Source organism: Panthera pardus, unplaced genomic scaffold, assembly GCF_024362965.1.
Source record: "Panthera pardus isolate Hobbes unplaced genomic scaffold, ASM2436296v1 HiC_scaffold_3, whole genome shotgun sequence".
NCBI lineage: Eukaryota > Metazoa > Chordata > Mammalia > Carnivora > Felidae > Panthera > Panthera pardus.
In genome coordinates, this window is record NW_026526876.1 from 56,870,394 (window position 1) to 56,885,160 (window position 14,767).

Sequence of the window (14,767 nt, forward strand, 5' to 3'; positions counted from 1 at the left end):
ACAGTGAATTGACTACAACTAGAGAAAAAGATATCAATAACAAAAACAATAGTAGCTAACATTTACCGAGCCAGGTGCCATGCTAGGTGGATTACTTGTGTATTACATGTATTATTAATTTAATACAAATTTGTTATGTGATACAACACATTTTTACTCATTAGAATACCAATGTTAAATATTAAAATGTTAAATGTACTACTAATAAGCATAACTCATAAATTCTTTCCAATCTATTTTTAATGTCTCAGTCTTTCTAAGTGTAAATTAAATGTTTCTTGATCATTGACTTAGTAATGTCTTTAGGATTGACTAGAAGATTAAGTGTCCAAATGCAATCAACTTCTTTGATTGCTTTTATTATATTATTTTTTCTTATCTCTCCTCCAGCCGGTCACAACTCATCTGCTGTCGCTTTCAGTGTGGTTGCTTCAACCTAAACTACTTAAGTTAGAAAAGTAAAACACAGAGCCAGTACTTTTTAGACTCATGTAATATAGAACAAGGAGACTGGGAAGGGCCTTTCTAATGTAAAGTATATATACTCTGAGACATAACAAGAGGTTTTGTTCCCATGTTTCTAGCTGTTCTGAAGGATGATTTCTGTCTGACTTTTGAAAAACATCAGATGTTCTTACTTAAAGGGTGTTAACAGAATGGAAGGAGTACAGTATTTTACACATTCTATTCACAGACTTATAACCCTGGAATTCCAACAGCATCATCAGTGGAATAAAGAGGCAGCTCTGAACCTAAGCTGAGAAAGTCAGGGAAGAGTACCTCCTTTTGAAGCTCCTTCGATTTTCAGTTTAATTTTTTTTTTAAGTTTATTTATTTTGAGAGAGAGCAAACACACGTGCGCACACGAGGGGAAGGGCAGAGAGAGAGGCGGAGAAAGAATCCCAAGCAGGCTCTGCACTGCTGAACACAAACCACTCACAAACCATGAAATCATGACTTGAGCCAAAATCAAGAGTTGGAGGCTTAAGTGACTGAGCCACCCAGGAGCCCGATTCTCAGTTTTCTAACTAAACGAACTCTGACAGTGACTATTAAAGGTAATAACTAAAATGTTAACAACTGAGGGCCTCTGACTGGCTCAGTGAGTAAAGCACATGACTCTTGATCTTGGGGTCATGAGTTTGAGCCCCATGTTGGGGGTACAGTTTACTTAAAAAAAAAAAAGCCAATAATTTGTTTAAACACATACACACAAAAAGTTAAAAATAAAGAGTGCAGTAGAACTTTTAGTTGTTTCTATAATTGTGACCTCACATAAAAATCAGTGAATGTATTGAACAATTTTAAATCAATATATAAAAAATCAATAAATGTATTAATGATCATTTAAAATTTTCTGTATAACAAACATAAGAAATTCAAGTCTAGATCCATCCTGGAGATAAAAAACCAGCCAAATTAAAAGCAGGATCAATAACATTTTGTATTTTAAAGGTCAAGTTTTTCTAAGTCTTTAGAGATATCCTTGAATTAAAATATGAATGTTAAGACTCAACTTTTAATTCACGGCTCTTTCTCAACTTATGACAAGGTATGTCCTAATAATCCCATCATAAATTGAAAATATTTTAAGTTGAAATGCATTTAATACACATGACCTATCCAACATCATGGCTTAGGCCAGTCTACCTTAAACATGTTCAGAACACTCACATTAGCCTACAGTTGGGCAAAATGATCTAACACAAAGCCTACTTTATAAAAGTGCTGAATATCTCACATAATTTACTGAATACTGTACTGAAAGTCAGTAACAGAATGGTTGTTTGGGTACAGGATAATTTTAAGTGTATGGGTTGTTTACTCTTGTGATCACATGGCTGACTGTGAGCTGTGGTTCATGGCCAGAGCCCAGCATCATGACAAGAGTACTGCATATCATTAGCCCCGGATAAGATCAAAATTTGACATACAATTTCTATTGAATGCATATCACTTCTGTATCATTATAAAGCTGAAAAATCCTACATCAAACTATCCTAAGTCAGGGACTGTCTATGGTTTCTATAAAAAGAAAGGAGCAGCGCCTGGCTAGCTCAGTTGGTAAAGCACTCAACTCTTGAGCTTGGGATTGTGAGTTCAAGCCCCACTCTGGGCATATAGCTTATTTAATTAAAAAAAAGAAAAGAAAAGAAAAAGGAAGGATAAGTGAGAGAAGATTAAAAAGACAAAAACAAGTCCTCCTGCATAAATCAAGGAAGGCTTCATCTTAATGAACTCAGTAATAGATTTCATGTATATGCCTTATGAATTAAAAAAACTTAGATATATAATAATCACCAAAATATCAGCCTCTAACTTCAGAGTTCCTATATTGTATGGTATAAAAAGGAAGTACAGAATAATGGTTACAAGTGTAGGCTTGGGACTCTGACCGAGTTCAAACTGTTCTTTCCCTTACTAGCTGTGTTATTTCAGGTATGTTACTCATCTATATAATAGTACCTACCTCAAAGGTCCTTTAATCCTCACAAGAATTAAATGAAAATAAAATATAAAAAGTGCTTAGCAAGTTTCTGGCTCAAAGAAGTACTCAATAAGGGGTAGCCATCATTATTACCATTATTATTACTATGCTCATGTTTAAGAACATGAGACTGAAGAAATGTTTATATTTAAACAAATTAAGTTATGGGAAAGTTACAGTTAAACCAATGTGCTCACCAGAAAAGCATGTAAACTCTGTCTCATCTTATATTTATTGCTATGCTTAATAAAACACAAGATTGTTATTTAATTAGAACTCTAAATACATATAGTATGATTCAATTTACATCTACTAAAATAGAAAAATCTATTCTGTAGAATATTTAAAAGGCTGTACATGTGTTTTGTGTTAAGATGCCTTAAGGTTTTATATCCAGTATACCAATCAACAGGAAAATGGAGGATGTATACATTCAAGTCCATTGCTAGCCATGGGATCTATGGCATAGCTAAGGAATGGGTTTTTTTAGAACTGATAGTGGCTTTATTAGGAACTACTTATAAATGAAAATATACCTCTCCAAGCATGAGTAGATCAGAAAGAACCCTTCTTTGAGGGAGTCCTCTACTGTGCTGCTATAGTAATAACTGGATAGTGGGACTTGATCTGGGATATCTGCCTTTAATAATTGCTCTGGTTTAGGGTGGAGTTCTCGTTGAAGTATATTTTCTAAAACTTTGTTTTTCATTAATTGTAAATTCACAGGTAGCTGCAAAATGTACAGGAAGGTCGTTTGCCCAGCTTCCTCCAATAGTAACATCTTAAATAACTATAGTACAATATCAATACCAGGAAACAGACATTGGTACAAACCACAGAGCTTATTCATATTTTACCAGTTATACGTGTATATATTCGTGACAGTACGTGTATAGTTCTATGCTATTTTATGAAATGTATAGCTTCATGTGACTACCACCACAACCAAGATATTTAACTGTACCATCACCACAATATTCCTTTTGTGCTACCCCTATACAGCCATACTCACCTCTTTTCCCCACCCCTAATCCCTGGCACCACTAAGCTGTTCCCTATCCCTATATGTTACTTCATGAATGTTAAATAAATGGAATCATTTTGAACCTGGCTTTTTTCACTCAGCATTATTTTAAAGGAATATATATTGCTTAGTACAGATATCACAAAACACTTTAGTTCTTGCCTCAAAATATTCTAGCCTACAACTGGCCTAAGGAAAAATAGCTGTTAAATAAAATGATTAAAGCTGAATGTGACCAAACCACACAATACAATCACTGATTGATTAGTTTCAAAATTAGCAGGCAGGCAATTATTCTAATTTTATGTCTGAACACCAATTAGTTTATAAAATGAGAGTATTCCTTAATAGTGTCTCCTAATAAAACCACAATTACCATTAGTTTTAAATGTAGGAAGATAAAAATTACTGCCTGTAAGGGCTTTTATCTTAAAGAAAAAATAACTCAAGTTATAAATTGGCTCAAATGTAAACACTCCAACTGGTCCTAAAAGTGTAAAAACTGCCACTGTACCACAATCTTTCAAAATAGGATTTATACCAAAAATCTCAGAGAAATAACTTTTCAGAAAACCTGAAGTAATAGTTCCTTGCAAATGTTTCACTTAATTCGACAAACATGTTTTGAGAGCCTACTAGGTATATAGCACTGAAAGTGAGAGAGGAGCCATATTTGGTTAACACCTTAGTTTTATATGTCTAATCTAAGAGTTGGTAGGTTCCTATTAACTTTAATTCCAAGTAAGAAATTAAGAAATGAACATGAAGACAAATGAGATAAAATGCCAGGTCCATTTTATATATACTAGTAATATATAACAATATATTCTTTCCACACACACACACACACACACACACACACACACAAAGATGTGATTATCAAGTACAGGCACCATAAACTGAAGAATTAAGAAAAACACTGCAACTGGATATTCTTAGTCTTTAGTACTTCATTGTTCTGTGTAGATAATAAAAATTATTTAATCAATCTAATGTTTGTCTCAGTAAGCTGCAGACAGATATGATCTAATTAGAAGGGAGATGGGTTTTTGTTTTTTTTTTTAATGTTTATTTTTTAGTGAGAGAGAGAGTGTGTGTGTGATCAGGGAAGGGGCAGAGAGAGAGACACAGAATCTGAAACAGGCTCTAGGCTCCAAGCTGTCAGCACAGAGCCTGATGCGAGGCTCAAACTCACGGACTGTGAGATCATGACCTGAGCTGAAGTTGGATGCTTAACCAACTGAGCCACACAGGCACCCCATACAAAAGGGAGATGGTTTTAAACACCTTCACAATCAGTTCAGATAAATGCAAAAGAAACCGTATGTCTGTGCCTTTCTTAGATCACTACACATGTTTAGATGGTTTGTCTCCTGGGCTGTGAGAACTACCAGAAGAGAAATAGCTTTATACTATAGTTTAATGACACTGAGAAAGAAATAAGATACTGGACCCATTAATTTATATTACTGAATTACCTTTCTTCAGTCACAAAATTTTTAAAAATTAAAAATTCAGAAAAGTGTTCTGAATTTTTCTTCTTTGGGGGGAGAAATCAATCTATTTTTCCATAAGTAATAAATCACAATTTAAAAATCACATATGGACTTCTTTATGAAATAAGAGGTTTACCTATCCACTTATCCAAAATAGTTCTCAGCTAAAGAAAAAACAGTTCAAGAATCAATCCTTCTTTTTAAACACATTTTTTTTAAATCTTCATTTATTTTTGAGAGAGAGCGTGTGAGCAGGGAGGAGCAGAGAGAGAGGGAGACACAGAATGTGAAGCAGGCTCCAGGCTCTGAGCTGTCAGCACAGAGTGCGAAGTGGGGCTGGAACTCTCGAACTGCGCGATCGTGACCTGAGCCAAAGTCGGATGCCCAACTGACTGAGCCACCCAGGTGCCCCAAGAATCAATCCTTCTTCAAGTGGCTTATCGCTACAATTGAAAATTGTGCTCTGAAAACTTAGAAATGAAAACTTCCTGTTCTTCATTTTTTAAACTATGTTTTCTTTTTTTAACATTTATTTATTAGTGAGAGACAGAGACAGAGCATGAGTGGGGGAGAGGCAGAGATAGAGGGAGACACAGAATCTCAAGCAGGCTCCAGGCTCTGGGCTGTCAGCACAGAGCCCACTGTGGGGCTCGAACTCACAAATTGCAAGATCATGCCCTGAGCAGAAGTCAGATGCTTAACCAACTGAGCCACCCAGGTGCGCCATTTGTTTTTTAAACTTGAGATCATTTAATAAAGGGCCTACAACTCTGCAATCTCTATTATGAGCTTTATTTGTCCACATTCATATAACTCTTTTGTAAGTACAAAAGCCTATTTAAGAGATGTAAAAAATAGACAAAATTTTTATTACATAAGCTCTGACAGAAAACATGGATATGGCTATCAACAGAAAATTTATAAAAGAGAAAATATGAATGACCATTAGCTATATGAAAAAAGTTCAATCTTATCAATAACTAAGGAGATAAAAATGAAAACATTAACTTTTATCATCAAATTAATAAGAGATTTTAAACATTTTATCATCCAATGTTGGCAAAAGCAAATATATACTCCCACATTGTGAAAATGTGAAATAGTTCCCAATTTGGCAAAATCTATTAAAAGCCTGAAAAAATATCTATTTCTTTTGACCCAGTAATTCCATTTTCAGAAGTTCATTCTATGGATAAAAAGAAAAAAAACAAAAGATGTACAAAAAGATTTAGGTGCTAGGATATTCACTGTATTATATAATGGGGTATCTACTCACACTTGTGAAAACCTTGATGCAACCTAACTTTCAACATCAGAAGATCAGTTAAGTTGTATATCCTTCAACAGCTCTGCAGACACTTAAAGATTTGGTTTCAACAACATTTAATGGTATGCGCAAACTTTAATGCTTTACCCATATCAGTCCACGTTCACTACTCAAGAAGCTCTGCTCTAATAATCATCCCCTCTCATACTATGGCCACACTGTTTCTTGTGTCTTTTACCTTGATTAAAACCTTCTCATGAAGTCCAACAATCCCCACATCCTCATTCCCTTTGATGAACTTTAAATTCCTTGATTGAAACCAGCTTTTCCCTAATAATCCCCTTTCTTCTGAGGCTGTTCATGGCTCACATTCTTCAAATTAGGAAAACACTGTGTCATACGCTACGGGTAAAACCCCTACTCCTTTGAACTTCATGCCATATGACTGTTACCTTTATCCTTTTCTTCTCTCGATTTGTGAACTTTTATTACTTACTATCTCTGACATCTTGATTTCAGTTTTCCTCTCTACTCTACATCATGCCATCCTCCATACAACACCCTGACCTGACCTTGTTTTCCTCAGCTCCAGTAATGATGGTTTCGTTTCCTCTCTACTTAGTCACCCTATCATGGTCACTCTTGTCATTATCTGCGACTGCTGAAGCTCTGATTTGAAACTGTAAATCTGGAAAACCAACCCGACAACAACCACTATTCTTCGACCAAATTTCACTGAATATAAGATGTACATTATTTCACATTGTTACATCTCTGAAATTGGGATACACCTTGTAATCAGTGGCATCATCTAATTGCTACTGACCAAAAGGTATTCTTAATATACTTGGTATTGCCTACATATGTGTGAATATTAAAAGTGTCAGCATCAAAACCTTCAGAATGAGTACCATCAAGTGTTGGTGATGTAGCATTTCTTAAAATTATGCAATTAGGTAGAGATAATTTACTTTGGACTCCCACTTGGGATTATTATTTAACAGGCCTTCTTCACCATCTCCAAACACCCTCTTTATGACCACTAAGTCAGAAAGAGTGATAAATCTGGAAAAATAGTCATCAAGGAGTCTGAGTGAAAAAGTAAGTTCAAAAAAGACTGATGATGACTCACTCACATTCATTCCATGGAAAATCTGAACAAAATGACAATTCACTACCATTAAGAAAAAAACAAAAAACCCTAGATCTGAAGAAGTTTTAGAGATTCCTTAACCAATTATTTTAATTCACATTTTGCTTTTTATATAAGAGTAAGCGAAGATAAAGATTTACATCTGATTAAGACTAAAAGAACTCTTTCAATATTATATTGCATACTAAATATATAGTTAGAGCTCTAACTCATAAGGAAGACTATCATAGTTTAATTGGTAGTGTTTTCTTAATGATACATAAAAGTGCAACTTACAATGTTTCAGATTTCAATAAAATAGATAGCTCTCTTGCTCATTTATTTCCACTGTATCTTTTCTTTGATCTTATGGATGCCCTTAATTCCTTGATTTTTCTATTTTCTTTTTTTTTTTAAGTTTATTTATTTATTTTGAGAGAATGAGAGAGCCATGGAAGGGTCAGAGAGAGGGAGAGAGAATCCCAAGCAAAATCCACACTGTCAGCACAGAGCCTGATGCAGGGCTCAAACTCATGAACGATGAGATTATGACCTGAGCCGAAACCAAGAGTCAGATACTTAACCAACTGAGCCACCCAGATGCCCCTTCTTTGTTTTTGAAGTTTACTCTTGCCAATAATCTTAACTCCCTTGCAACACTGCCCATCTTCTGCACCTACTTGATAATCACAAATCTTGAATGCATGCAACCATCTGCTGTCTACAGTAAGGCAACCAAGCATTCCTAGAAAATATAATTTCTTAGCTTCCAATTATAACTGAGCCCTCATGCTATTTACCACTTCTCCTTTTTCACTTATCAAGTCTCTCTTCTTTCTCTACCAACTATATTCAGGTCTCTTCTCTTTTTAAACCTCCTATACTCTGTCAACTTTCCCTATACATGACAACACTACCTTTAAAAATTAAGAAAAATCATTATGTGCAAAAAATAACACATCTGTGAATTTATTACCCAGCCTAAGAAATGGAACATTATCAGTAAAGTCATTATATATCCTTTCCTAATCTCATTTCCCACCCTTTCCACCCTAAATTTTTATATCATCTCCTTGCTTTTTGTTAGTTTTGCTACATATGTATTTAAGGAGCTCAGGACAAGGCCACCCCAAAATATGCTGCTTTGGCATATTGATTATTTTGAGTTGAAGACACTTGAAAAACAGCCAATGCAAGGACACTATGACCTTCCTTTTTCTTCCTAAAAGCAGGAGATAAAATTCCCATGTGAAAGGTGCCTTCTCTGTACTAGGAAGAAGAAGCACACTTATCACCCAAGATGGGGAGTCAAGGTCAAGAGACATCTACATAAACATATCTTGTTAAAATAACTATCTTCCTTTAGTCTACCCACTTATTTTGGTTACTTTCCTACAACTTCTACTTTGTTCAACCTAGTATATAAGCACTTAGGCCTAATCACTTCTTTGGGTCTTCATTTTTCTTGTGAACTTTGCTTTTCTCTTGTTAATCTGTCTTGTGTCCAGAGACTCTATGATAGTAGAGTAATAGTTTACCTCCCTTTCAGCATATCTCTAAATGATGCTGATTTTGCATGATCGAACTTTTATACATTCTCCTGCTGATGAACATTTGGGTTATTTCCCACCCCCTTCAAAGAAAGCAGCTATGAACATTGTTGTCCATGTGTCCTGATACACATGTGTAACCATTTAGGAGAACTGCTACCATGTAGAGCATGTTGTAGGGCTTTTTATACATTCTCCTGCTGATGAACATTTGGGTTATTTCCCACCCCCTTCAAAGAAAGCAGCTATGAACATTGTTGTCCATGTGTCCTGATACACATGTGTAACCATTTAGGAGAACTGCTACCATGTAGAGCATGTTGTAGGGCATGGATCTTCAATTTCACTAAATGCTGACAAATTGTTCTCCAAAGTGGTCTAACCAATTCAAGCTTCCACTTACAGTGTGTAAATTCCCATTACTTTATTTTTGTGAACATTTTATACTGTCCATATTTTTATATATTTCTAAATGGTCTAAAGGAATATGTATTTTTTATGTAACCAGGAGTGACTATAATTATTATGAAACCAGAAGTTATTCTAATTTATTAAGTAACAAAAGCAACTTTAAGATCCTACTCAGAACTTAAAGTTAATTATGCTTAGTATCCACCAGTTGTGGAATATAAAGTGCCATCTGCCTTTGTGTGGTCAGTTTCTAATTCTACACCTTCAGTAAGTACTTAATGTTGCTAGGTCACTCTATGCCAAAGAGAGAATTGAGAGTACACTCTAGGCTTCAGAGAACTTCTTGTCTAGTTAAGGAGACAACTAAACAATACTTTTATGTAACTAAAGAACAATTAACACCAACCTAACAGCATTTATTCACTCACTGAAGTACTTTCTGAACACATACCACGTGCAAGGCACTATTCAAGGTACTGATGAAAAAACAATAAAATAAAGCCCCTGTCCTCAATGAACTTATAAGGAACAATAACAGACTAGTAAAATTTATGTCAGACATATTGCACTCTATGCAGAAAAACAATCAAAGAAAGGTACAGAGACTAAGGAGAGGACTGAATTTAAAATAGGACACTCAAGGAAGGTTTCAATGAGAAGGTGCCATTTGAATCAAGACCTGTAAAGTTAAGAAAACAAGTCATAATGAGATCTAGAGAACAGCTTTTCAGGCATTGAGAATAAGCAAAAGCATGGCTAACATGTCCAAAGAAGTGGGCATGGATGGAATACAGTGAATGGAAAAAATACTACCAGTATTAAGAATTCAGAGGAGGGGAAATCATGGTCTGAGAGAGTCAAAGAAGAATCTATGGAGGAGGAAAGCCTAAGACAAATTTAGAAAGATGGGTAACATAGAAAAAAAAGGTTGTATTATATAAAGGAAACCCTATAAAGATATATCATGACATAAACATAGCAAGAAAGAATGAAGAGATCAACATGATTATAGCAAATGACTTCTGCATGGGTGCTAAGGGCTAAAATTGGACTCAGACTATATCATAAAAACAAGAACCGTAAGAGCGATGCAAAGACAAAAAAGAATTTTTAAATTTTTTTAACTTAATGAAAAGTCATTTAGAAAAATTATCTGGAATCAATGTAATATGGATAATACGAAGTTAGACTAGGGGCAGAGAAGTTATAAGACTATGGCACATGGGAACAGATAAATGGGATAAGCTAGGTCCAAAATATAAACAACTTGGAAATAGATGGACAGAATGAATGCAGAAAACAGGGTCAAACTTGTATTAAAGTTTCTAAGCTAGGAAACTGCAGAAACAGTAATCAGAGATAAAATGACACATATGTTGTCATATGTCTGGATGATCATTTCATCCAGAGCAGTGTGTTTAGAATGGTTACAAAATGAAAAGTTAAACTCCTTATCCAAAAAAGATATGAATGTACATTTTTTTTTTTAAACTTACATAATAGTTCTCCATTGAGAACTCAATTATACCTCCTATACAGGACATGATCCTCAATTTTACCTCCTTAAAATGCTTTATCACATCATAAATGGAGAACTTATTTATTCTACGTTATTCTCTAGTATCTATACATTTAGATTTTAAAGAATAGGCAAAGAACCTAGAAATGTATTCATTTGAAACAATTCCTTAGGAAGGCAAGTTTTAAATCAGTGGAAATATGATACACATTATTTAATAAAATTATGTGGAGACAACTGTCCAGCCTTCTGAAGGAAAAATTAAAACTGTTTTCTTACCTCACCTCATTCTTTATAACAAACACCAAAATACATTCCAGGCCTTATTAAACATTTAAAGGTAAATACAAGTTGCAGAACATTAAGAGAAGAAAATGTTTTATTAAAAGGTAAAATGACAGTATGTCTATACAAATGACTTAGAGCAACTAAGACTCTCATATATCAATAGTTGAAATAAAAAATGGTGCACCAACTTTGGAGAAGAATTTAGCAGTTTCTTAAAGAGTTACACATACACCTAACATGCAACCCAGCTACTCCATGCCTAGGTATTCATCCAAGAGAAATAAAAGTATATATCCATACAAAGACTCATACACAAATGTTCACAGCCATTTTACTTTTAACAGCCAAAAATGGGAAACAATCCAAATGATCAACAGGTGAACAGATAAGCTGTCATGTATTTATAGAATAGAATATTACTCAGCAAGAAAAAAGAGTGGACTACTAAAACACACAGTGTGAATTAACCTCAAAGTAATTATGCTGAAAGAAGCCATCCACACCCCTCAACCACAGTACATAGTGCATGATTCCATTTAAATAAATTCCTCAAAATGAAAATTATAGTTACAGAAATCAGATCAGTAGTTGCCAGGGGCTGGAGAGGGGATGGGAAGGGGCAAGAAGGAGGAACTACAAAGGGACATGAGAAAATTCTGGGGTGTGATGGGTATGTTCATTACCTTTACTGCAGTGATAGTTTCATGATATTTACTTATACTTAGCAAACTGTACACTGTAAATAGGTGCATGTATATATCAATTTTACCTCAATAAAGCTTTTTAAAATGTTGATTTGTCGTAGAGAGAGAAAGAGAGAGAGTGCAAGCAGGGGAGGGGCAGAGAGAGAGGGAGACACAGAATCTGAAACAGGCTCCAAGCTTTGAGCTGTCAACAGAGCCTGACGCAGGGCTTGAACTCACTCACAAACTGCAATATCATGACCCAAGCCAAAGTTGGAAATTTAACCAACTGAGCCACCCAGGCACCCCTCAAAAAAGCTGTTTTTAAAAAGTAAAATAACATCAGGCCATACACAAAAAAACTATAGACTATTTTTACCTGTGGTGCGTAGTTTTATGTTTATTTATCTTTCATGGTGGGTAATTTTAAATAAAAAATTAAATAATAGTAACAATTTTAATAAAATGAGCTGTGGTATTACAATTCAAAAATTTGGAAGAAGAGAGGATTTGAACCAGTGACAGGACTGAACAGTGTTTTAGAAAAGAACACCTCAATGAATTACCTCAGGAAGAACAGAAGAACATATTTAAAAATAAAGCCAAGAGCCAAAATATGTCAAACCAAGTACATAAGAGGACAGGTACAGAGCAAATTCAAAGGCAGGAATCTAGTAGCAGAAGCAAATTATAATGCAACAGATGAACAGACTGACAGAGACAAGCTAAGGAACACGGTCCAAGTATACGAAGCAAATCATTCCTGGAATGCTTAAAAACACTAAGATATGAGACTGATTTTAAGAACAGAAAGCAGGGTGGCCCAAATCAGGTGGAGCTAGAGAGTGTGTAGCTAAAAATGGGTCATAGTCAAGTAGAGTGCAGAATGAACAAAAGCAGTGTAGCTGTGCACAAAAAATAGGAGCCCGCAAAAAAAAATTCTCCTCAAAGTAAGGATGGCTGCTCCATCTGGCTTTCACTCCTGGTTGCTCAAAGAGAAATGGCCCTAATCCCAACAAAACACCCTTAGTAGCTTCTGAAATTTTAACTTCTCTCAGAAGTGAAGATATTTTAGTTTTAACTTGAATTATATATAAATTCACTTTCATAAAGTATTAAAAAAAAAAAGCTCCTTGAAAGAAGAGATCTTATCTTATTCAAACTTTTATCAGTAACACCCAGTATTATGTCTTCTACACATCACATGCTTAAATGATACTTAAAAGTTTTGAACAAGAAAACCATCAAAAAAAAAATGTGCACTGAAATCTAGATTATCCACCTACTTTTTTCAATTAAAAAAATTTTTAATATATATTTTAAGTTTATTTTGAGAGAGAATGCCACAAGGGAGGAAGAGTCAGAGAGAGAGAGAATCCCAAGCAGGATCTGCACTGTCAGTGCAGAACCCACGAACCGTGAGCTCATGACTTGAACCAAAGTTGGACGCTTAGCCGACTGAGCCACCCAGGTGCCCCTACATTATCCACTTTCTGAATTATCACTTAATATTCCTAAACCAGTTTCCTTTCATTGCTCAGGACATCTCTTTTTTCCTTTCCCACTGTCAAGAAAATATGTGATCCCTAAATGGAAAACAACCAGTAAAAGCTTAAATAATTGGAAATGATAATTAGAAAAATTTGTGGCAAAAAAAAAAAAAAAAAAAACCTCATGTAATCAAAAGTCAAACATACATAATTTTTTAAATTAGTCATACTCAGCTTACAGTTCTTGGTAAGATACTAAGCCAAGCTCCCTCCTTTGAAGTTGTTCTACAAGTGAGAGACTGAAGATAAGAAAAAACCAAAAAAATAACAAAACAAACAAACAAAAAACTGAAAAATCCCTGGGAAACAAATGCTGGCTTATCGGGACAAAGGGAGGGAAAAGTAGCAACCCAGAGCTGAACAACTTTGGGGGATGGGGCTGGATGATGGGACAGCTTTTCAGAAATGTCTCTCTCCAGTCTCCTCAGGTAAAAAAAAGCAATTGCTCTGAGGTAATGTCAGGGTAGTACTCCAGTTTGCCTGGGGCAGCAGACCTGATCTCTGTTTGCTGAACAAACTTCCTTGGGAGCTTGGTTTTGATAAAGAGCAACTCTCTGATGGAGTTACTACCCTGAGGGATATAGTTACTAGGTAGATGATACAAATGGCAAGTCCAGACGAACACTGTAGGGCTCTCTGTCCTGAGGTTCTTCTTCCTTCCTCCTGACAACCTTACCACTCCTCTCAAACAATACCAGTTAACTTAATGTAGCTGAAAATCTCAATGGAAAATGTGTTCATGGAAAAGAAAAGAAAACAAAAAAATTCAAGCATTAAAGAAGTATAAGGACAATTAAAACCTTTTTAAAGATTAAAAACAAAATATAGGGGCACCTAGATGGCTCAGTCCATTAAGCAACTGACTTCAGCTCAGGTCATGATTTCTCAGCTTGTGGGTTAAAGCACGGCATCAGGCTCGCTGCTATCCCCCACTCATGCTCTCTCTTGCTCAAATTAAACATTAAAAAAGTACAAAAAATTGTACATACATTAAAAAAAAGTTAATGACCCAGACAGAATTTATTTTTTTAAATGTTTATTTATTTTTGAGGGGGGGGGGGGGGAGAGAGAGAGAGAGAGAATGAATATGCAAGCAGGGGAGGGGCAGACAGAGGGAGACAGAATCCATAGCAGGCTCCAGGCTGAGCTGTCAGCACATAGCCTGACACAGGGCTCAACCTCAAAAACTGTGATATCATGACCTGAGGTGAAGTCAGATGCTTAACTGATGAGCCACCCAGGCACCCCAGAATATATATATTTTTTTAATTTTAGAGAGCGCAGGGGATGAGAGGATCCCAAGCGGGCCCCATGCCCAGCGTGGAGCCTGACACAGGGCTTGATCCCATGACTATGGGA

The 14,767-nt window shown here is 35.4% G+C and overlaps 1 protein-coding gene and 1 non-coding gene across 3 annotated transcripts in view; one reads left to right on the forward strand and one right to left on the reverse strand.

Moving 5' to 3' along the window:
* The window catches only part of NSRP1 (nuclear speckle splicing regulatory protein 1), a 60,451-nt gene that overhangs the window by 15,945 nt on the left and 29,739 nt on the right, over positions 1-14,767 (reverse strand). The gene's annotated exons all lie outside the window — the stretch shown is intronic.
* LOC128774347 (small nucleolar RNA SNORD116) lies at positions 7,390-7,478 on the forward strand. The gene has a single exon (XR_008418927.1). It is a non-coding gene; the product is annotated as a small nucleolar RNA SNORD116 (small nucleolar RNA).